The sequence below is a fragment of the Neovison vison genome, chromosome X (assembly GCF_020171115.1).
Source record: "Neovison vison isolate M4711 chromosome X, ASM_NN_V1, whole genome shotgun sequence".
NCBI lineage: Eukaryota > Metazoa > Chordata > Mammalia > Carnivora > Mustelidae > Neogale > Neogale vison.
The window spans coordinates 74,248,258-74,273,953 of NC_058105.1; the positions used below are offsets into that span (position 1 = coordinate 74,248,258).

Sequence of the window (25,696 nt, forward strand, 5' to 3'; positions counted from 1 at the left end):
TTGGTCCCCTGGTGCTCAGCAATATATGTGCTCCTGGTCTCAGAGCCAGGTGTTTAAGTGGTGTCCCCTTTGTGGAATACATGAGTCTGCTGGCTTCTGCATAAGCTCTTGGGAGCCCAGGGCTGGGGCAGACCTATCAGTTTCAGCAGGAACACCAAGGAGCTTGGGGCCAAGGCAGGCCTGCAAGCTTCAGCTGGGCCATGGGGGAGCCTAGGTCCAGGCTGGCCTGCTGGCTTCAGTGGAACTGTGGAGGTAACCAAGGCATGAGAGTCCTGTTGGCTTTAGCAAGTTTGTGGGAGCATGTGGAAGCAGGACAACCCAGCCAGCTTCAGCAGGGCTTAGAGGGAGCCCGGGGTCAGTTGCAAGCCCACTGGCTGCAGCAGGGTGACAGGGAACCCTGGGCCAGAGTGAGCATGTGAATTACAGCAGTACTAAAGGTGTGCCTGGGGGGGAGCAGTTCCACTGGCTTCAGGGGGCCTGTGGGGGAATCACAAAGGTAGAGCACATCTGCAGACTTTATCTATTTCATCAGCGCTGGGCAAAAAGCTTGGCTGTGGGACACTAACAAAGTAGATCAAGAACAAAAATTGCCACCAGCAAATGTATTCTTCCTTGGTGAAACTCCCACCAGAGCCCCATGTCTCTGGTGGATTCTTTAAGATTAGCTAATGAATCTTCATTGTGTATGGTCTAGGTGCGACACTTTGCTTTCTTTCTTTCTTTCCTTCTTTCTTTCTTTCGAGGGAGAGAATCTTGAGCAGGCTCCACACCCAGCACAGAGTCTGACTCAAGACTTGATCGCACAATCCTGAGATCAGACTTGAGCCAAAATAAGAGTCTGATGCTGAACTAACTGAGCCACCCAGGTGCCCCTATGGGCTTTTCAAACTAGTACTTCTCTGCTGAATTCCAGGGTGAGTGAGTATGAGGGAGCCCTTTAAGAGCAGACTTTCCATTCCCCCTAGCCTTTTAGGTCTCTGGGAAATAAGTCTCATTGGTTTTCAGAGCCAGAAATTTGGGGGACTCATTTCTCCAGGGTATGCCGCGCAAAGTTTGGGTGCCCAATGTGGGGTATGACCCCTTCACTCCTCAGGGAGAATCTCTGTATTTGTGAGATTTCCCCCTTATTGTGGATTGCACTGTTGTGGTGCGGTTTTTGGTGAGGTGCAATTCTTCCTCTCCTCTCTCAGTGTGGCCCTTTTATTCTCTGTTGTGGAGAAGTTTTCTGCTAGTTTTCAGGTCTTTTTCACAGGGAATTGATTCATGTGTAGCTGTAGATTTGGTGCGTTTATGAGAGGAGGTCAGTTCAGGATCTTCCTATGCAACCATCTTGAACTACACTTCAATGTGTTCTATGTCATGTTTAAGAAATACTTCTTTGCTCCAGAGTCACAAATTTATTCTGCTATACGGCCTTCAAAAATTGTATACATTTGCAATTCTCATTTATATTTTTAATCTACTTGGAATTGGGTTTTGTGAGATCAAATTTCATAATTTTTACATATGAATAACTATTTGTCCCAGCACTATGTACTGAAAAATCCATCCTTCTCTCTATGATATGCAGTGTCTACTCTGTCCTGAATCTGTTTCCTATGGGTTACATGTGTGAGATAGATCTAATGAAAGTTGTGCAGGATGTGTATTCTCTTCCATTGAAAAGTTTGTCATTCCTGTGTTAACACAACATTGTAGTTCCTATAAAGAATTTATTATAGCACATGGTTTATAATGTTTGTTTTGATGATCTTGAAAATGGTATGTTTTCAAATTAAAATTTCAAACTGCTTGTTGTTGGAGTATAGAGATACAATTGACTTCCACATACTCATTTTGCACCCAGCAACTTAGCTAAACTATTTTTATTAATTCCAAAGATTTGTCATTGTTACCTTTATTTTAGATAAGCAATTGTGTTTAAATAACTACAGCTTTCCTTACTTTTAATCCTTTGACTTTTTATTTCTTTTTACTTTACTGCTCTTGCTAGGATATCTTCTATTTACTATAATTTAATTGGTAATATTTGGAACACTTTTTTTCCTTATCTTAAAAGGAAAGTATTTTTACCATTATATATAATTTTACCAGTTTTTTGTTCTAGGTTTTTTTTTTAGCTGTAGGGTTTTTCATTTTTTATACCCATTTATCAGATTATGTAAATTTGTTCTTATTCCTAGTCTACAAATAGGTTTTCTTTTGTTTAAATTTTATAAATGAGCATTGAATCTTATCAAAAGCCCTTCCTACAACTAAACTGTTTCTAGATTCATTGAGATGCTGTTATGACTTTTTTCTCTAATTAATTAATGTGGGTAATAATAATAATTGATGTCTAATATTAAACCAATTCTATTTTCCTGAATGATTTAAATTGATCATGATGATCTTTTCTTACACTTTGCTGTATTTGATTTGCAAATGTTTTGTTTAGAATTTTTTCATCTATACTCATTAATAATATTTACCTGAAATTTATTTTTCCTACCTTCTTTGTCATGTTTTGGAATTGAGGCTATCCTACCCTTAATATGACTAGAGAGATATAAAGTGTTGTTTCTACTCACACTAACATGTCTGACACCAAATGTGTGGGTTTTCCACATCAAACAATTTTCAAATTCTCTGCAGACATCAAGTGTCCTACAAGTCAAATAAATTCTGATACTAACTACATGGAGTTAATGCAGACCCCATAGTTGAGAATTCAGTCTTTCAAGACTGACCACACCCTGTTCAGATGCCAATTGTAGGTAGTGGATCCCCAGGTTCCTTACACTCTTATTCAACTTGATTACAAATTGGGGTTCCCACACCCATCTTCTCAGGTTTGATAATTTCCTAAAGACTAATGGAAACCAGGGAAAACACTTCACTATTACTGGTTTATTATGAAGGATACAATTTAGGGGCAGCCAAATGGAAGAAGTGATTAAAGCAATGCATGCGGGAAGACACCCAGAGCTTCCATGCCCTTTTTGGTGTGTTATCTTCCCATAACCTCAATGTGCTCAATAATGTAAAAGCTCATCATCCAATCTTGTTCAAGGGTTTCTATAGAGCTTAGACTTCATCCCTTCCTCTTCCTGGAGATTGGTGGGTTGGGCCAAAAGTTCAAAAGCTGATCATCATGTCTTGTTTGAGTCTCAATAAAGCTTTATCTTCAGCTCCTCCTTCTTTTCCTGGAGATTGGTGGATTGGGCCAAAAGTTTAAACCCTCAAATTATAACAGCACTATAGCTGGTCTTAAGGGCTAACTTAAAGTTAACACACTCTTTGCTTGCTTGCTGACTGACTAAAGGTCCTTGATGTGTAATAGAACTAATTTATTTTCTTTGAGATTTGCAGACCACTGGCCTTTGAGAATAAAGGACCAAAATGTCCCCAGGCCACAAAAGGCAGCAATTCTGTTTGAAGCTCCCTTAGCTTTCTGATTAGCCAAGGAATCTTTTAGCAAAATGTTTTTCATTTTTAAGGTCACACAAATGACTTTACTGACCTACCTTTGCATATCTGTAGACCTTGCCTTTCTTTCCAGAAAGAATAGAGTACCCTTGAACAATCCATGGGTACCAAGGATCCAGATCTTCTTGCACAACTTCCCTGGGCACCAAGGAGCTAGAACTTCTTGTACAATCTCTGAGAATTGAGATAACTCTGTAGTTGACATTATTGAGTCTACATGTAATCAAGAAATGTCACAGGGTATCTGGGTGGCTCAGTCAGTTAAGTGTCTACCTTGGGCTCAAGTCATGATCCCAGGATCCTGGGATTGAGTTCTACATCAGGCTCCCTGCTCAGTGGGGAGTCTGCTTCTTCCTCTACTCCTCTGATCTCTCTCTCTTTCTGACAAATAAATAATTAAGATATAAAAAAATGTTATAGACCACAGCACTCTCTTAATTGATTAACTCCTTTAAAAATCTCTGGGACAGGCAGAAACCTGGGAGTTGGCCTTAGTCAAGAATCTGCCTTTTCCCCGTGTGGCCAGCCTCCTGAGGAAAACTCGTGTTCCTTTCCAATCAAAGTTCATCTCTTGAGTACTTGTCTTTTGAGTGATCAGCTGCCAAAGGAGTTTCTGGTGACCAGCCCCTCTTGCAACTATCTAAGGGCCCCACCTTAAGTCACCTTATTAGCATAAACTTGAATGTGTTTAAAAGGGCTCATTATGAATAACAAAAAATATTCCTATCATTCAGGGAATTCCAAGTTTTAGGAGCTCTATGTCAGGAATAGAGGATGAGGATCAAATATATTTCTGATTATACTATAAGAATATAGTTGTCTCAAATTATATATATTTTTCCTCAAATGTTTGTTAGAACTGTCCAGTAAAATTGTCTGATCTATGGTATTTGTGGTGGGGGTAGGGAGGAAAATTTAAACAAAAGATTTAATATCTCTAATTGTTATAAAACTATTTAGATATTCTGTTTCTAGTTTATTCCATTTCAATAAGCTGTATATTTTTAAGAATTTATTCATGTCATCTAAATTTTCAAATTTTAGCATAAACACAATATCTTATTATCTTTTAATGTTTTGCATCTGTAACTATTACACTTCTTCATTCTTATAATTGTTTCTTTGTTTCTTTTATGTATGTTGCCAGAGCTTGGTTTTTTTTTTTTTACTTTTTAAAAAAATTTTTATTTCTTTTTTTTTCAATTTATTTATTTTCAGAAAAACATTATTCATTATTTTTTCACCACGCCCAGTGCTCCATGCAAGCCGTGCCCTCTATAATACCCACCACCTGGTACCCCACCCTCCCACCCCCCCGCCACTTCAAACCCCTCAGATTGTTTTTCAGAGCTTGTTCATATTAGTCTTTTCAACAATCTTTGACTTTGCTGATAATCTATGTATTTAGTTCATTTTATTAATTTCAACTATCTTTAATTTTTCCTTTCTTCTACTTTGGCTTTATTCTGTTGCTCTTTTTCTAACTTCTTAGATTGAATTGTTAGTTCATTAAATTTTAACCTTCCTTTTTCTTCTAATATAAGCATTTAAGAATATAAAATTTGCTCTAACAATTTCCTTAAATATGTTTCACAATTTTTATGTGTAACATTGTTATCATTATCAAAATCTAAATATATTCTATTATCCATTATTATCTTCTTTTACCAATGAGTTCTTTAGAATTATGTTTCTTTTCTTTTTTCAAAGATTTTATTTATTTATTTGACAGAGAGAGAGAGAGAGACAGTGAGAGAGGGAACATGAGCAAGATTAGTGGGAGAGGGAGAAGTAGGGTTCCCACTGAACATGGAGTCTGATGTGGGGCTTAATCCCAGGACCCTGGGATCATGACCTGAGTTGAAGGCAGATGCTTAACAACTGAGCTACCCAGGCATCTGAATTATGTTTCTTGATTTCTAAATTCATGAGGAATTTTCTAGCATACATGGAATTATAGTTTTAAAAATATATTACAAATATTAACTAAAGTTTGTTGGTGCTAGAGAATATGGCCTGTATGGTATCAATGCTTTAAAAATTACCAATATGTGATCATTTTTAAGAAATATTCCATGTGGGGCGCCTGGGTGGCTCAGTGGGTTAAGCCTCTGCCTTTGGCTCAGGTCATGATCTCAGGGTCCTGGGATCCCCCCATATCGGGGTCTCTGCTCAGCAGGAAGCCTGCTTCCCCCTCTCTCTCTGCCTGACTCTCTGTCAGCTTGTGATCTCTCTCTCTCTCTTTGTCAAATAAATAAATAAAATATTTTTAAAAAGAGAAATATTCCATGTGGTATTGAAAAGAATGCATACTCAGCAATTTTGTATGTACATATTGCATATTTATATATGTATATATATATGTAATTACAGATGTGTGTATAAATATATACACATATACATTAGCTATATAAAAACATACATACACACATATACAGGTAGACATATATATATACACACACTGTTTTTTATATAGGTGTAGATATAGATGCAGGTATAAATAAATTGATATCTATATCTTTTTTTATTTTTATGTTTTTAAAGATTTTATTTATTTATTTGACAGAGATCACAAGTAGGTGGAGAGGCAGGCAGAGAGAGAGAGGAGGAAGCAGGCTCCCTGCTGAGCAGAGAGCCCGATGTGGGGGGATCCCAGGACCCTGGGATCATGACCTGAGCTAAAGGCAGAGGCTTTAACCCACTGAGCCACCTAGGTGCCCTGATATGTATATCTTTTTGCATATAATTGTCAATTATGTTGATCAAAACTTTCATATCATTACTCATATTTGACTTCCTTGTTCTATTTTATTGTGAGGTAAGTTAAAATCACTCACAGTCAAGATAGGTTTATTATTCTTTGTATTTGTCAATGTTTGTTGTAAATATTTTGGTAGAATTTTAAAAGGTTTACCCTATTTCATCTATTTTAAGTTTTACAATTCTTCCTTATTTTCACATTTCGGAAATCAATATCTATCTGATAATTGATGGTGTCTACAATAATAATTAGCTACATTCTTTTAATTTAGCACATATCTATGTATCCTACAATTTATGTAACTCTTGATCTGATGAAATATGATGTGTCATCACTGTAAGCTGAAGCTTCTTTCAGTATAAAGTGATCTTTATGTTCAATAATGCTTTTGTTTATCTTTTTGTTTGCTAGGACTATAGCTATACAATATTCTTGCTGGTTAACATTTGTTTGGGATATATTTTTTTTCCTTATGTTGTATATATGTATCTTATAATTAGTCTTAAAATTTAATCTGAGAGTCTTTGTTTTTTTAATTACATGGAATATTGAGTCATTTTTTATTGTAATACTGATATTTTTGGATTTTCCACATCTTATTTAATGCTTTTTAATTGTTTTTTCGGTTTCTTTTTTGTTGTTGTTTCTTTTAAGTTATTATCCATGTTTCTTTTTGCATTTTGTCACTCTACTAGAAAGTTAAATTCTGTTTATTTCTTTCATTGCTATTCTGGAGAATTTTAAAGCTGATCTTGACTTTAAAGATTAGTCATTGAAAATAAAAAGATAATAAGGAAAATAAAAAGATTAGTCATTATCTTTACCATTCACCTGAAAGATATGAGGACCTTAGAGCATCATAATTTTATGACCCACTACTGATATATTTGAATTTTGTCACATTGTTAGGTTTGTCTCTCTTTTAAACAAACAAGATATTGTTGTTATCACTGTTATTGTGGTTGTTGTTTTTTATATAATTATTATGTATTTTGATTTATCAGTATATTTATAACTTCTTTCATTCTCATTTCTTATTGTTTCTCAGACATTCTCACTGGGCTTATTTTACTTATGCTGGAAGAACATTCTTTACATTTTCCTTTATATGGGTCTTTTGGAAACAAACTTTTTTTTTTGTTTGTTAAAAATATGTTTATTCTGATTTTCAGATTTCTTTGCTAGATATAACATGCTGAGTTGATGGATTTTGTTTGTTTCATTGTTCTCTCAGCACAACAAAGATATAAATCCGTTCTCACCTTGTGTTTGAAAAGTTAGCTAGAGGCAGGCAAGATGACGGAGGTGTAGTCCCCTGAATCTAAAGATTTTGAACACCCACAAAATCAGACTGAGGTGTAAGAATATATATCTGGATCTCTACAAGAAGAAAAGTGACCACGTTTTGCAAGGTAGAACATGCAGAGTCATGACTCTGAGGGGAGATATTGGAAAATAAACAGAAGGGGGAGAGAGCTTCTGTAAACTGGTCCTAGAAAGTGATATAACACTGGAGCTTAAAATCAGCACCATTAGAAATCTCTAGTGAGAGACATCCCTCTCTTAAAGGGGCTCTGGAAATGAAAAGACAGAATTCTAGATAGGGCATTGTGGTCTTGGGATATGAAGGGCCATAGAACATAAGGTTCTTCCTGGGCCAGCAGAGTGCCCCAGCAGTGGAGCCAGGAATCAGGTTATGGTCAGTGAACCCATGAAGGGTCTCAGCTCAGATTGCCATAAACCAAGAGCTGGGCCTGTCAGTAACCACTCTTTTTTCCTGAGCAGCCTGAAAAATCTGGAAACTGCGCCTGACCAGATAAAAACTCATAGGGTGGTAGCAGCCTGAAAAGGGCTTCAGAGAAGCACCCAGACATGATACAGAAGCTTCAGGTGCCAGCACAAGCCTGTGGCCACTCAGTTTTAGAATCACAAAGGACAGTGACGCTCCGGTTCCCTGGGACTACCTTTTAGAGGGTTGCAGTGTGCAGGCACCATAGGAGGCTGCAATTTTCCCTTGGGCATACAGAAGTGGAGACTCTTTGTCCTAGAGGGTTTATTAAAGAGAGAAGACTGATTTTTCTGCTCTGGGCCAGATTTTGGGTACAGCCATTTTTGCTCTGATCCTCTGAAGAAGCATGGGAAACATCCAGGGAAAAAAGGCCACACAGAAGACTGATTTCCACTGAGCCCAACCCCCTGACAGGGAGTGGGGCAACTCCAGCCAGGCATGGTTATCTGACACACAGCACACAGGCCCCTTCCCCAGAAGACAGGCTGGAAGAACAGGTGAATGACAACCCCATGGATTCCGTAAGACTTTAAATCCCAACATCAAGGGAAAGCCTCATGACTTTATTTTCCAGATAAAACACTCCTTTATCTTTTTTCTTTTGCTTTTGCTTTTTCTGTGTTTTTTTTTTTACTTTTTCCTCATTTCAACTAGATGTTTATTATATCAACTTATATTTCATAGTCACTTTTTAACTTGTATTTTTTCACAGTTATATTTTTTATAGATACATGCCTCATTTTAGCCCTTTTTCACTCAATTTTACCTTTATACATATGTAGGTTTTATTTTCTTTGTAATTTTGGGATGTGGCATACTCTAACACAGAGACCAAAATACACCCAGGAACAACTGGAACACCCTGCTTTATTCACACTGAGAGATTATAGTCCCCATTCACCTCCTCCTTTTCTTCTTTTTCATTTTTCTATTTTCATTTTTAAATTTTATTCTTGTGCTTCATTTTGACTTTGTTTTTCAATGGTGGTTTCTGACCACTCCAGATTTTGCCAGGGTGCATCTTGCTTGGGTCATGGTTGATATTCTGGACTCTGCTCATTAACTCAACCATCCCTTGACAGAATGACTAGGAGGAGGAACTCTCAACAAAGAAATAACCAGAGACTACGTTCTGTGTCCCAAAACTAATGGATATGGATACAAGCAAGATGTCAGAAATAGAATTCAGGGTAGCAATCATAAAATCAAAGCCAGGCTTGAAAAAAAGAATTAGTGACAATATAGAATGCCTTCATAATCAGCCTAATCCCCACAATAATATTTCTTTATTTAGGACAAGACACAATAATTTCAAACTGACACTGAATTACAATCCAAACAATGAAACTATCACTTAGCTTTAAACTTGATTACTTTTCAATAATTTTTGTACCAGTAGCTCTATTTGTCACGTGATCAATTATAGAATTCTCAATATGATATATACACTCAGATCCCCATATTAACCGGTTTTTCAAATACCTACTCCTATTTCTTATCACCATAATAATTCTGGTTACCGCCAACAATATATTTCAACTATTCATCGGCTGAGAAGGAGTAGGCATTATATCATTCTTACTCATTGGATGATGATATGGACGAACAGACGCCAACACAGCCGCACTACAAGCCATCTTATATAACCGCATTGGAGACGTAGGACTTATCCTAGCTATAGCCTGATTCCTGACCAACCTAAACACATGAGACCTTCAACAAATCTTCATAACTAACCACGAAAACCTAACCATACCCCTCATAGGCCTTCTATTAGCAGCTACTGGAAAATCTGCACAATTTGGCCTTCACCCATGACTACCCTCAGCCATGGAAGGCCCAACCCCTGTATCAGCCCTACTGCACTCAAGCACAATAGTTGTAGCAGGAGTATTCCTACTAATCCAATTCCACACCCTAATAGAGCATAACAAAACTATACAAACCATCACACTATGCTTAGGGGCAATTACAACCCTATTCACAGCAATTTGTGCTCTAACACAAAATGACATCAAAAAAAATCGTTGCTTTCTCCACCTCAAGTCAACTAGGATTAATAATCGTAACCATCGGCATCAACCAACCCTACCTAGCATTCCTCCATATTTGCACTCACGCATTTTTCAAGGCCATACTATTTATATGCTCTGGATCTATCATTCACAGCTTAAATGACGAACAAGATATTCGAAAAATGGGAGGGCTATTCAAAGCATTACCATTCACCACCACCTCCTTAGTTGTTGGAAGCCTAGCACTCACAGGAATACCCTTCCTAACAGGATTCTATTCCAAAGACCTGATCATTGAGACCACCAACACGTCGTATACCAACGCCTGAGCCCTTCTAATAACCCTCGTTGCCACCTCCATAAAGGCTGCCTACAGCACTCGAATCATATTCTTTGCACTATTAGGACAACTCCGCTTTAACCCCATTATTACAATCAACGAGAATAATCCACTCCTAATCAACTCCATTAAACGTCTCTTATTTGGGAGCATTTTTGCAGGATTCTTAATCTTCAACAACATTACACCCACCACCACCCCACAGATAACTATGCCTCATTATCTTAAAATAACAGCTCTTACGGTAACTATCTTAGGTTTCATCCTGGCACTAGAACTTAACCTCATAATGCAGAGCCTAAAACTCAAGTATCCCTCAAGCCTGTTTAAATTCTCAAATATGCTGGGTTACTTCCCCACTGTTATTCACCATCTAATACCCAAAACAAACCTACTAATAAGCCAAAAATCAGCATCAGCACTACTAGATATAATTTGATTAGAAAAAATTCTACCAAAATCCATCTCCCACTTCCAAATAAAATCTTCAATTACCATTTCAAGCCAAAAAGGCCTAATCAAACTATACTTCATATCTTTCATACTAACCCTAGCCCTTAGCCTACTAGCACTTAATTTCCACGAGTAACTTCCATAATTACCACCACCCCAATAAGAAGGGATCAACCTGTAACAATAACAAGCCAATTCCATAACTATACAAGGCTGCAATTCCCATAGCCTCTTCACTGAAAAAACCTGAATCACCTGTATCATAAATTACTCAATCACCTGCCCCATTAAACTTCAACACAACCTCAACCTCAACATCATCACCTTTTAAAATATAACAAGTAGTTAGTAATTCAGATAACAGACCAACAATAAAAGCACCTAAAACAGCCTTATTAGAGACCCAAACTTCAGGATACTGTTCTGTGGCTATAGCTGTAGTATACCCAAAAACAACTAACATCCCTCCTAAATAAATTAAAAACACCATTAAACCCAGAAAAGACCCCCCAAAACTCAGTACAATTCCACAACCAATAGCCCCGCTAATAATTAATACCAGCCCGCCGTAGATAGGAGAAGGTTTTGAAGAAAACCCTACAAAACTAACTACAAAAATAACACTTAGAATGAATACAATGTATGTCATAATTATTCCTACATGGAATCTAACCATGACTAGTGACATGAAAAATCACTGTTGTATTTCAACTATAAGAACATTAATGACCAACATTTGTAAGACCCACCCATTAACCAAAATCATCAACAACTCATTCATTGATCTACCTGCTCCATCAAACATCTCAGCATGATGAAACTTCGGGTCCCTACTCGGAATCTGCCTAATTCTTCAAATTCTTACAGGTTTATTCTTAGCCATGCACTATACATCAGAAACAGCTACAGCCTTTTCATCAGTTACCCATATTTGCCGAGACGTCAATTATGGCTGAATCATTCGATACATGCATGCAAATGGGGCTTCCATATTCTTTGTCTGCCTATTCCTACATGTAGGACGGGACCTATACTATGGATCTTATATATTCCCTGAAACATGAAACAGTGGCATCATCTTATTATTCGCAGTAATAGCGACAGCATTCATAGGTTACGTATTACCATGAGGACAAATATCATTTTGAGGTGCAACCGTAATTACCAATTTACTATCAGCTATTCCATACATCGGAACTGATCTTGTAGAATGAATTTGAGGGGGGTTTTCAGTAGACAAAGCCACCCTAACACGATTTTTCGCCTTCCACTTCATCCTACCATTCATCATTTCAGCACTAGCAGCAGTTCACCTATTATTCCTCCATGAGACAGGATCTAATAACCCTTCCGGAATCCCATCTGATTCAGACAAAATCCCCTTCCACCCTTATTACACTATTAAAGACATCCTAGGTGCCCTATTCCTCATTTTAACACTAATACTACTAGTACTATTCTCACCTGACCTATTAGGAGACCCAGACAACTACATTCCTGCCAACCCGCTCAACACACCTCCCCATATTAAACCTGAATGATATTTCCTATTCGTATATGCCATCCTACAGTCTATTCCCAATAAACTAGGAGTACTTGCCTTAGTCTTCTCTATTCTAGTTCTAGCCATTATCCCCCTACTACACACCTCAAAACAACGAAGCATGATATTCCGCCCACTAAGACAATCTTTATTCTGATTACTAGTAGCTGATCTCCTAACACTAACCTGAATCAGCGGCCAACCAGTAGAACACCCATTCATTACTATCGGCCAACTAGCTTCAATCCTCTACTTCATGATTCTCCTAGTCTTCATACCAACTGCCAGCATTATCGAGAATAATTTATTAAAATGAAGAGTCTTTGTAGCATATTAATTACTTTGGTCTTGTAAACCAAAAATGGAGAACCCCATCTCCCTAAGACTCAAGGAAGAAGCAACAGCCCCACCATCAGCACCCAAAGCTGACATTCTAATTAAACTATTCCCTGATTTCCTCACCACCATTTTTTCAATTCATATATTTAATAACATTTAATATGCTTCCCCAGTATGTATTTTTCTGCCCCCCCATGTATATCGTGCATTAATGGTTTGCCCCATGCATATAAGCATGTACATACTATGATTAATTTTACATGTATCCATCTCACTTAGATCACGAGCTTTATCACCATGCCTCGAGAAACCATCAACCCTTGCCTGAAGTATACCTCTTCTCGCTCCGGGCCCATCAAATGTGGGGGTTTCTATTCTGAAACTATACCTGGCATCTGGTTCTTACTTCAGGGCCATGACAGTCCTCAATCCAATCCTACTAACCCTTCAAATGGGACATCTCGATGGACTAATGACTAATCAGCCCATGATCACACATAACTGTGGTGTCATGCATTTGGTATTTTTAATTTTTTTTAGGGGGAGAAATTGGTATCACTCAGCTATGGCCAGGTGTGGCCTCGTAGCAGTCAAATAACTTGTAGCTGGGCTTAGCCTTCATCATTTATCCGCATCGCACAACCATAAGGTGCTATTCAGTCAATGGTCATATAATAATAATAACATATAATAACATATAATCCTGAAACTTGCAAATCTTACAGCCAAGGAAACTATCCTAGAAACAACTGGAGAGATGAGATTCCTTACATATGGAGGGAGAAACATCAGAATAACATCAGACCTGTCCACAGAAATCTGGCACGCTGGAAAGGTTTGGGAAGACATATTTGGGGTACTAAATGAGAAGAACATGCAGCCAGGAATACTTTATCTAGCAAGGCTCTCATTCAGAATGGATGGAGAGATAAATAGCTTCCAGCACAGGCAGAAACTGAAATAATATGTGACCACAAAGCCAGTCCTACAAGAAATATTAAGGAAGATTCTCTAAGTGAAGAGAGACTCCAAGAGCCCCATAAATCAGAGAGAAACAGACAATCTACAGAAACAGGGACTTTGCAGGGAATACAATGGCACTAAATTAATCTTTCAGTAGTTACTCTGAATGTAAATGGGCTGAATGTTCCCATCAAAATATACAGGGTTTCAGATCACATAAAAAGCAGGACCAATCCATATGCTTTCTACAAGAGATTCATTTTGAAACTAATGACACCTCCAGATGCAAAGTGAGGGGATAGAGAACAATTTACCACACTAATGGACCTCAAAAGAAAGCTGGGATAATAATCTTCATGTCAGACGAATTAGATTTTAAGACAAAGACCATAGAAAGAGATGCAGAGGTATACTATATCATACTTGAAGTGTCTGTCCAATGAGATCTAACAATTATAAATATCTATCCCCTCAACATGGGAGCGGCTAATTATATAAATCAATTCATAACCAAAATAAAGAAACATATGGGTAATAATACATTAATAGTAGGAGACTTCAGCACTCCACTCTCAGCAATGGAGAGATCATCTAGGCAGAAGATCAACAAAGAAACAAGATTTTTAAAAAAGATTTCATTTATCTATTCATCAGAGAGAGAGAGAGAGTGCACACACAAGCAGGGGGATTGGCAGGCAGAGGGAGAAAAATTCTCCTCACTGAACATGGAGCCTTAACATGGACTCAAACCCAGGATCCTGAGATCATGACTTGAGCTGAAGGGAGCTGTTTAACTGACTGAGCTACCCGGTTACCCAAAACAAGAGCTTTGAATGACACATTGGGCCAGGTCAACTTTGTAGATATATACAGAACATTTATCCTAAAACAAAAGGATATTCATTCTTCTTGAGTGCACATGGAGGTTTCTCCAGAATAGACAACATACTGGGTCATAAATAAGGTCACAACTGATACCAAAAGATTGATATTATTCCTTGTATAAATTTAGACCATAATGCTTTGAAACTGGGACTCAAACACAAGAAAAAAAAAATGGAAGGAACTCAAACGCTTGGAAGCTAAAGAGAATATTGCTAAATAATGATTGGGTCAACTGGGAAATTAAAAAAGAACTTAAACAGTTCATTGAAAGTAATGAAAATGAAAACATACCAGTTCAAAACCTGTGGGATACTTCAAAGGCAGTCCTAAGAGGGGAATGCATAGCCATTCAAGCCTCTCTCAAAAAATTAGAAAAATCCCAAATGCACAAGCTAATCTTACACCTAAAGGACCTGGAGAAAGAACAGCAAATAAAGCCTAAACCAAACAGGAGAATAAAATAAAAACTATAGCAGAAATCAATGAAATAGAAACAAGAAAATAGTAGAACAGATTAATGAAACTAGAAGCTGGTACTTTGAAAGAATTAATTAGATCAGTAAAACTCTGGCCAGACATATCCTAAATAAAAGATAAAGGACCCAGTTTAATAAAATTGTGAATGGAAGGGGAGAGATCACAACTATTATCAAGAAAATAGAAACATTAGAAATTATTACCAGCAGGGATGCTAGGGTGGCTCAGTCAGTTTGGGGTATGCCTCTCATTTCATGATCCCAAAGTCCTGGGATTGAGTCCTGTATTGGGCTTCTAGCTTAGAAGGGAGCCTGCTCTCCCACTGCCTGCTGCTCCCGCTGCGTGTGCTCTTTCTCTGTCTCTCTGACAAATAAATAAATGAAATAAAAAAAGAAATTATTACCAGAAACTATATGCCAACATATTAAGCAATCTGGTAGAAATGGATGCATTCCTAGAAACTTATAAACTACCAAGGCTGAAATAGGAAGAAACAGACAATCTGAACAGACCAATAACCAAAAAAGAAATTGAAGTAGTAATCCAAACCCCACCCCACCCCAAAAAAAACAAGAGTCCAGGATCATATGGCTTCCCAGGGCAATACTACCAAACATTTAAAGAAGAAATAAGAGCTATATCTATTCTATTGAAGCTGTTTCAAAAAATAGAAATGGAAGGAAAACTTCCAAACTTGTTCTATGAGGCCAGCATTACCCTGGTCCCAAAACCAGACAAAGACCCCAACAAAACAAGGATTACAGACCAATATCCCTGATGAACATGGATGTTCAAATACTCAACAAGATTCTAGCTAATAGGATCCATCAGTGGATTTAAAGGATTATTCACTATGACCAGGTACGATTTATTTCTAGGATGTAAGTGTGGTTCAACATTTACAAATCAAGCAACATGATAGAGCACATTAATAAAATACAAGAACCATATGATCCTCTCAACTGATGTAGAAAAAGCATTTGACCAAACACTACATAATTTCCTGATTAAAACTCTTCAAAGTATAGGGATAGAGGGAACATACCTCAATATAATAAAAGCCATCTATAAAAGTCCACAGTCAATATCATTCTCAATGGAGAAAAATTGGGAACTTTCCCCTTAAGGTCAGGAACATTATAGGGATGCCCACTTTCACCATTACTGTTTAACTTAGTACTAGAAGTCCTAGCCTCAGCAATCAGAAAACAAAAAGAAATATAAGGCATTCCAGTTGGCAAAGAAGAAGTCAAACTCTCTCTCTTCACAGATGACATGATATTTTATGTGGAAAACCCAAAAGACTCCACCTGGAAATCACTCAAAGTCATACAGCAACGTGGCAGAATACAAAATCAATGCACAGAAATCAGTTGCATTTCTGTACACTAACAATGTACTGAAGAAAGAGAGATTAAGGAACCAATTCCATTTATAACAGCACCAAAAACCATAAGGAATAACCCAGAAATAAACCTAACCCGAAGAGCTAGAGGAGCTATACTTTAGAAGTACAGAACACTTATGAAAGAAATTGAAGAAGACACAAAAAGATGGGAAAATATTCCATGCTCATGGATTGGGAGAATAAACATTGTTAAAATGTCTATGCTTCTCAGAGCAATCTACACTTTCAATGAAATCCCTATCAAAATAACATTGGCAATTTTCACAGAGCTGGAACAAACAATCCTAAAATTTGTATGGAACCAGAAAAGACCCCAAATCACCAGAGGAATGTTGAAAAAGAAAACCAAAGCTGGGGGCATCACAATGTCTGACCTCAAGCTATATTACAAAGCTTTGATCACCAAGTCACCAAGAGAGTGTGGCATTGGTACAAAAACAGACATGGACCAGAATAGAGAGCCCTAAAATGGACCCTCATCTCTATGGTCAACTAATCTTTTATAAACCAGTAAAGAATATCCAATGAGGGGGAAACAGTCTCTTCAATAAATGGTGCTGGGAAAATTGGGCAACTGCATGCAGAAGAATGAAACTAGACCATTCTCTTACACCATACACAAAGATAATCTCAAAACGGATTAAAGACCTAAGTGTGAGAGACAAATCCATAAAATCCTAGAGGAGAACATAGGCAGTAATCTCTTTGACATTAGCCACAATGACCTTTTTCAAGACACATCCCTAAAGGCAAGGAAAACAAAAGCAAAAATGAACTTTTGGGACTTCATCAAATTAAAAAGCTTCTTCAGAGCAAAGGAAACAGCCAACCAATCTAAGAAGCAACTCATGGAATGGGAGAAGATATTTGTAAATGACATTATGGATAAAGGGGATAAATGGCTGGTATACAAGGTATATAAAGAACTTCTCAAACTCAGCACCCAAAAAACAAACAATTCAGTAAAGAAATGGGCAGAAGACATGAAGAGACACTTCTCTGAAGAAGACATACAAATGGCTAAGAGACACATGAGAAATGTTCAACATCACTAGCCATCAGGGAAATACAAATCAAAACTACAAAGAGATATCGCCTCACACCTGTCAGAATGACTAATTTCAACAGCACAAGAAACAACATGTATTGGTGAGAATGTGCATAAAGGGGAACCCTCTCATACTGTTGGTGGGAATACAAGCTAGTACAGTCACTCTGGAGTACAGTATGAAGGTTCCTCAAAACAATAAAAATAGAACTACCTTATAATCCAGCAATTGCCTTACTAGGTATTTATCCAAAGGACAAAAAATACTAATTCAAAGGGATAAACGTACCTTGATGTCTATAGCAGCATTATCAATAATAGCCAAATTACAGAAAGAGCCCGTGTCCATGGACTAATGAACAGATAAGGAAGAGGTGGTATATAAATGCAATGGCATATTACTCAGCCATAAAAATGAATGAAATCTTTCCACTTACAATGATACAGATGGAACTGGAGAACATTATGATAAGCAAGACAAGTCAGTCAGAGAAAAACAAATACCATATGATTTTACTCATATGTGGAATTTAAGAAAAAAAACCATGAATACAGGGGGAAGAAAAATAAATGGCAAACCAAAAAACAGACTCTTAACTATAGAAAACAAACTGAGGGTTACTGAAGGGGAAGTGGATGGGATATGCGTTAAATGGGTGATGGGTATTAAGGAAGACACTTGTGAAGAGCACTGGGTATTATATGGAAGTAATGAATTAGTAGATTCTACATCTGAAGCGAATGTTACACTGTGTATCAGCTAACTGGATTTTAAATAAAAACTTGAAAGATGAAAAAAAGGAAAATAAGCTTGATATGATTTCAGTATTTTTAAAGTTATAGTATTTGTTCTGTCTCTTTTTATGTGATTTAACTAGTGAATTTTTCTGTGTGTACTTGAGGAAAATATGTATTCTCTTTTTTTCGGATGGAATGTTTTATATATATAGTTTTGAACTGTGCATTCTGAAGTATGCTTCAAGTAATAAATGTTCTTTTTGACTTTGCAACTGGATAATGAAATTTGTTGAAAATTAAAAAATAAATTTAAAATATTAATTGAATATATAATTTAGGGAAGAATAATTTACATGAAATAATAATATTTCTTTTAATATAGTTAAGACTGTTTAAACTCATTAAATTAAAGGAAATAGAGTAAAAAATTAAGGATTCTATGATTCTTAGGCAGCATTAGTGTGGCAAAAACTGACTGCTAGATAACTCAACCAAATATTACCCAGATTCTGTTCATTCTACTGCCTAAATATCTTTCTTATCTTTTCCACTGACTCAGTACTGACCTTCAAAATGTTCTAACTGGTCTCCTTGTTTCTAGTCCTCCTTTCTCCAGCTAACTCTTCACACTGCTTCCATAATTATCATTTAAAAGAAAATATAACAAGAAAAAACTGTAATCCCCTTACTCCCCTTCTTAAAATTCTTTGATGACTCTCCATTGCATCTAGGATAAGATTCAAACCACTTAGCCTTGCATTGCAGGATTCTATTATTTTCTTTTCCTTTTTTTAAAGTTTTGTATTGTTAACATACACTGTTACATTAGTTTCAGATATACAATATAGTGATTCAATATCTCTATGCATTATTCTATACTCACCACAAGTGTAGCTACCAGCTGTCACCATGCAACATTATTTCAGTATATCGTTGACTATACTACCTAAGCTGTACCTTTTATTTCCATGACTTATTCATTCTATTACTGGAAGCCTACATATCCCACTCCCCTTTTCCCATTTTGCCCAATCTCCTATCCCTTTTCCCTTTGCCAACCAACAGTTTGTGACCTTGGTTTTTGCTTTCTCCTCTCTAGGCCTTTGGGTCCTCATTTATAGCAAGAGGGAGATTTGATAATATATTTTACAAAGGTTTCGCTTGAGGACACTATACATTTATAATTTCATAACTATCAGGTGTGTTTGTGACTGTGTGTATATATGATTTGGATTTGACTCTGTCCCTTGGGCTTCAGTTAACTTATAAAATGAGGATTTTGGGGGGACAAGAAGGCGGGGGAGTAGGAGGAGGCACCTTTTCAGCCGGTATCCCAAAGTGAGCAGATTACCTACCAAAGAACTCTGATCACCCATGAAATCAGCCCAAGATCAGAATTATACGTCTGGATCTCTACAAGGGCAGAAGATGCCAGTGGGCAGGTAAAGCGGAATGGGAACGGCGGACTGATACCGGAAGATAAACAAAAGGGGGAAGGAGCCACCAGAGGCGACCAGTTGGAAAGTAATACCCCAATACGAGCGAGTGTGCCCTGCATCTGGGGACCAGCATTAACTTGGGAGACTGGTTGAAAGCACTCCAAAAGAGCAAAGGATCACAGGGGGAAATTGTGGGAATCAGGGAGGCTAGGGACAGGGGCTTAAGTCCCCGGTCCCAGGACAGCCTCCCTAGTGCTGAGGCAGAGAGAGTGCGGTGAGAAACCAGCTCTTGGTCTCTAAGCCGCCAGAGCGCCAGAGAATGCGTGGGTTCTAGCTCCTGTGAGGGGATGGGAGCCACGCCGGTCGGCAGAACGGGCGAGCCCTACCACAAAGCTTGAGATACGCGCGCACGTCCCTCATGCTCCCCTGAGTTACAAAGGCCCGGCTGGCACTCTTTGACCCGCGCCATTGTTTCAAAGCCTAAGCCGCCCACCCCAAACTCTCCCCTGACAGAAGTGCGCAAAAGCGAGCCTGGTGCTTACGGACCAGCGCCCGGTTCTCAGTGCCCAAGACGCGCGCCCAACCCATAGCTGCCTCTGAAAGAGGTGCGCGCAAACCAGGCACTCCCAGCCCGGGCCAGTGGCAAAATCTCAGTGTGCGATGCTGCTTGGAACCTCTCTGGCGGTCGGGAGCTCCCAGACAGCCGCCACTGCCTTGGCTTTGGGTACAAGCAAAAGCTCCTGTGCTACCAGGGTCTGCAACTTGGAACCTGCTCTCCCAGCAGCCAAGGGGGAACTTATTTAGGCTCTGCACCCAGACTGAGGCTTCTCTCTGAGAGGGAGATCAGGGTGCGGTTTGTTTTCCTCTAAAACTACAAAAACCATCAAAGGCGGTCAAGGTGAGAGAAAAAAAAAAAAGTGAACAAGCATAAAAACCACCAGAGAACAAAAGCCTGAAAAAAACCAGTTTCCTCAGAGCCCACCCCCTTGAGGGGGGCGGGAGGACTTAACTCAGGAAACATCATTGACTGACAACCCAGGTAGCAGACCCCTCCCCCAGAAAACAAAACAAGAAAGAAAAAATAAAAAAGAGAGAGAGAGAAAAAAAAAGGACTACAAGAGAACAAACACTACTTCATAGGAAAACTTGTATTGTTCACTCGTTCCCACTATTCCAGTTCTTTTTTTTTTTTTTTTTTTTTTTTACACATAGGTAATTTTTTTAACCTATTTACCATCAACGTGAGTTGTACAGTACATCAAATTCCATAATACCTTTCTAACCTGAACTTTTTGAAACATACACCTATGTTTTTCTTTTGCATTTTTATTTTTTAATTCCTTTTTTTAAATTTTAGTTTAGTTTAGTCTCGTTTATTCCTTTTTATTTTTATCCTCTAATATTCATATAGAGTTAAACTTCAAAGTAATCCCCTTTCCACAATCAATACTACCCCTATAGGTAAACCAATTTTTAATCCCCTTTATCTTAGGAAAGTTGAGTCCTTTAACAAAGATATCAAGATACATCCAGGAAGAATCAAAACAACCTTCCTTGCACACACTGAGAATTTATAAGAACTCTCCCATCTTCTTCCATCAGTGTTTCTGTGTTTTTTGTGTTTGTCCTGATAGCATATAAATTTTACACTTGTGGTTCTTTTATATATATATATGCAAATAAAGAAAGAACCTCGTCAAAAAGAATATATATATATATATATATATATATTTCTCTTGTCATATACTTGTATCAGTCTTTTTTATCTCTTTTTGTTTGTCTACTTCATAAATCTTACATTGGGGCCCATCTGGGCTGAACCTTCTTTTTCATATTCCCTTTCTTTCCTGTCTCTCTCTCTCTCTTTTTTTTCCTTCTTTTCTTTTTTTTCTTTTTCTTTTTCTTTTCTTTTGTCTCTTGTTTGGGTGGGGAATCCTGATTGCTCAGAAGTGTTCCAGGGTGCACCTTGACTGCACGACAGTTGATACATCCAGCTACATCTGTTCAGTCATCTCCCACCAAAATGACTAGGAGGAGGAATGCCCAACAGAAGAAAAATACAGAGGATGGACCTTCTGCAACAGAGCTAACGGCTATCAACATAGACAATATGTCGGAAAGAGAATTCAGGCTACCAATTATCCAGGCAATAGCTAGGTTGGAGAAAGCCATGGATGACCAAACGGAACTGATTACGGCTGAACTGAAAGAGACCAGACAGGATGTTCACAATGTTAGGGCGGAGCTTAAAGCTACCAGGGAGGAGGTTCACAATGCTCTCAATGAGTTCCAATCTAATCTAAACTCTCTCAAAGCTAGGGTAACTGAGACAGAAGATAGAATTAGTGATCTGGAAGACAAACAGATAGAGAGAAAGGATCAGGAGGAAGCCTGGAACAAACAACTTAGAAAGCACGAAAACAGAATCAGGGAAATAAATGATGCCATGAAGCGTTCAAACGTCAGAATTATTGGAATTCCTGAAGGGGAGGAGAAAGAAAGAAGTCTAGAAGATATAGTGGAACAAGTCCTACATGAAAATTTTCCCAATCTCGTGAATGGAACCAGCGTTCATGTACTAGAGGCTGAACGGTCTCCACCCAAGATTATACATTCCAAAAAAACATAACGACACCTGATAGTCAAATTGAGGAATTATAATTGTAGGTATAATCTCTTGAAAGCCTCCAGGGCAAAGAAGCTCCTTACTTACAGAGGAAAGCCCATCAGAATAAAGTCAGACATGTCCACAGAGACCAGAAGAGGTTGGCAAGATATACTCAGGGCACTAAATGAGAAGAACATGCAACCAAGAATACTTTTTCCAGCAAGACTGACATTCAAAATGGATGGAGAGATAAAGAGTTTTCAAGACCGGCAAGGCTTTAAAGACTATGCAACCACCAAGCCGACACTGCAGGAAATATTAAGGCGGGTTCTATAAAAGAGGAAAATCCCAAGAATAGCATTGACCAGAAATATAGAGACAGTCTACAGAAAGAAAGACTTCAAAGGTAACTCAATGTCAATAAAAACGTATCTATCAATAATCACTCTCAATGTGAATGGCCTAAATGCACCCATAAAATGGCACAGGGTTGCAGATTGGATAAAACGACAGGATCCATCCATATGTTGTCTACAAGAGACCCATTTTGAACCTAAAGATACACCCAGACTGAAAGTGAAGGGATGGAGAAGCATCTTTCATGCTAATGGGCTTCAAAAGAAGGCTGGGGTAGCGATTCTCATATCAGATAAATTAGACTTCAAACTAAAGACTGTAGTCAGAGATACAGAAGGAAACTACATAATCCTTAAAGGGACTATCCACCAAGATGATCTAACAATTGTAAATATCTATGCTCCCAATATGGGAGCAGCCAATCACTTAAGAAAACTGTTAATCAAGATAAAGAGACATATTGATATGAATACACTAATCATAGGAGATCTTAACATGCCTCTTTCAGAATTAGACAGATCATTGAAGCAGAAAATCAATAAAGAAACAAGAGCATTGAATGAAACATTGGACCAGATGGACCTCATAGATATATACAGAACATTCCACCCTGAAACAACAGAATATTCATTCTTCTCAAGTGCATATGGAACCTTCTCCAGAATAGACCACATACTGGGTCACAAATCAGGACTCAACCGATACCAAAAGACTGAGATTAAACCCTGCATATTCTCAAATCACAATGCTTTGAAACTGGAGCTCAATCACAAGGAAAAGTTCAGAAGCAACTCAAATACCTGGAAGCTAAAGACCACCTTTCTTAAGAATGCTTGGATCAACCAGGATATCAAAGAAGAACTGAAACAATTCATGGAAACCAATGAGAATGAAGACACTTCGGTCCAAAACCTATGGGATACAACAAAGGCTGTCCTGAGGGGAAAATACAAAGCCATCCAAGCCTCCCTCAAAAAAATTGAAAAATCCATAACACACCAACTGTCTCTACACCTTAAAGAACTGGAGAATCAACAACAAATCAAACCAACTCCACACATAAGAAGGGAAATCATCAAGATTAGAGCTGAGATCAATGAGGTAGAAAACAGAGATACAGTAGAACGTATCAATGAAACTAGAAGCTGGTTTTTTTAAAGAATAAGATCAATAAACCATTGGCCACATTAATCCAAAAGAAAAGAGAGAAAGCTCAAATTCATAAAATTTTGAATGAAAAGGGAGAGATCACAACTAACACCAAGGAAGTAGAAACAATCATCAGAATTTATTATCAAGAGTTATATGCCAATAAGCTTAGCAACCTAGATGAAATGGATGCATTCCTGGAAAAATATAAACTACCAAAATTGAACAACGAAGAAATTGACAAACTGAATAGACCAATATCTAATAACGAGATTGAAGCAGTGATCAAAAACCTCCCAAAAAACAAGAGCCCAGGACCTGATGGATTTCCTGGGGAATTCTACCAAACCTTCAAAGAAGAAATAACACCTATTCTCCTGAGCTGTTTCAAAAAATTGAAGCAGAAGGAAAACTTCCAGACTCTTTCTATGAAGCCAGCATTACCCTGATCCCCAAACCAGGCAAAGACCCTACCAAAAAGGAGAATTTTAGACCAATATCACTGATGAATATGGATGCTAAGATTCTCAACAAGATCCTAGCCAACAGGATCCAACAGCACATTAAAAAGATTATCCACCATGGGGCGCCTGGGTGGCTCAGTGAGTTAAGCCACTGTCTTCGGCTCAGGTCATGATCTCAGGGTCCTGGGATCGAGCCCTGCATTGAGCTCTCTGCTCAGCGGGGAGCCTGCTTCCCTCTCTCTCTCTCTCTGCCTGCCTCTCCATCTACTTGAGATTTCTTTCTGTCAAATAAATAAAATCTAAAAAAAAAAAAGATTATCCACCATGACCAGGTCGATTTCATCCCTGGGCTACAAGGGTGGTTCAACATTCACAAATCAATCAATGTGAGACAACAAATTAATATGAGAAGAGAGAAGAACCACATGGTCCTCTCAATTGATGCAGAAAAAGCATTTGACAAAATCCTGCATCCGTTCCTGATTAAAACGCTTCAAAGTATAGGGATAGAGGGAACATTCCTGAACCTCATCAAATCTATCTATGAAAGACCCACAGCAAATATCATCCTCAATGGGAAAAAGCTTGCAGCCTTCTCGTTGAGATCAGGAACAAGACAAGGATGCCCACTTTCACCACTCTTGTTCAACATAGTATTAGAAGTCCTAGCAACAGCAATCAGAAAACAAAGAGAAAGAAAAGGTATCCAAATTGGCAATGAAGAAGTCAAACTCTCTTTCTTCGCAGATGACATGATTCTTTATATGGAAAACCCAAAAGAATCCACCCCCAAACTACTAGAACTCATACAGCAATTCAGAAACGTGGCAGGATGCAAAGTCAATGTGCAGAAATCAGTGGCTTTCGTATACACTAACAATGAAAATACAGAAAGGGAAATTAGAGAATCGATTCCATTTACTATAGCACCAAGAACCATAAGATACCTGGGACTAAACCTAACCAAAGAGGTAAAGAATCTGTACTCGAGGAACTACAGAAGACTCATGAAAGAAATTGAAGAAGACACAAAAAGATGGAAGACCGTTCCATGCTCTTGATTTGGAAGAATAAACATCGTTAAAATGTCTATACTGCCTAGAGCAATCTATTCTTTTAATGCCATTCTGATCAAAATTCCACCGGTGTTCTTCAAAGAGCTGGAGCAAATAATCGAAAAAATTTCTATGGAATCAGAAGAGAAGCCGAATCACTAAGGAAATGTTGAAAAACAAAAATAAAGCTGGGGGGCATCACGTTACCTGATTTCAAGCTTTATTACAAAGCTGTGATCACCAAGACAGCATGGTACTGGCATAAAAACAGACACATAGTCCAGTGGAACAGAGTAGAGAGCCCAGATATGAACCTCAACTCTATGGCCAATTAATCTTCGACAAAACAGCAAAAAATATACAGTGGAAAAAAGACAGTCTCTTCAATAAATGGTGC

At 38.0% G+C, this 25,696-nt stretch overlaps 2 pseudogenes; both read left to right on the forward strand.

Moving 5' to 3' along the window:
- The first annotated feature begins 200 nt into the window (after window positions 1–200).
- LOC122896619 lies at window positions 201–11,172 on the forward strand (annotated as a pseudogene).
- A 9-nt stretch (window positions 11,173–11,181) lies between these two features.
- LOC122896762 lies at window positions 11,182–12,865 on the forward strand (annotated as a pseudogene).
- The last annotated feature ends 12,831 nt before the right edge of the window (window positions 12,866–25,696 follow it).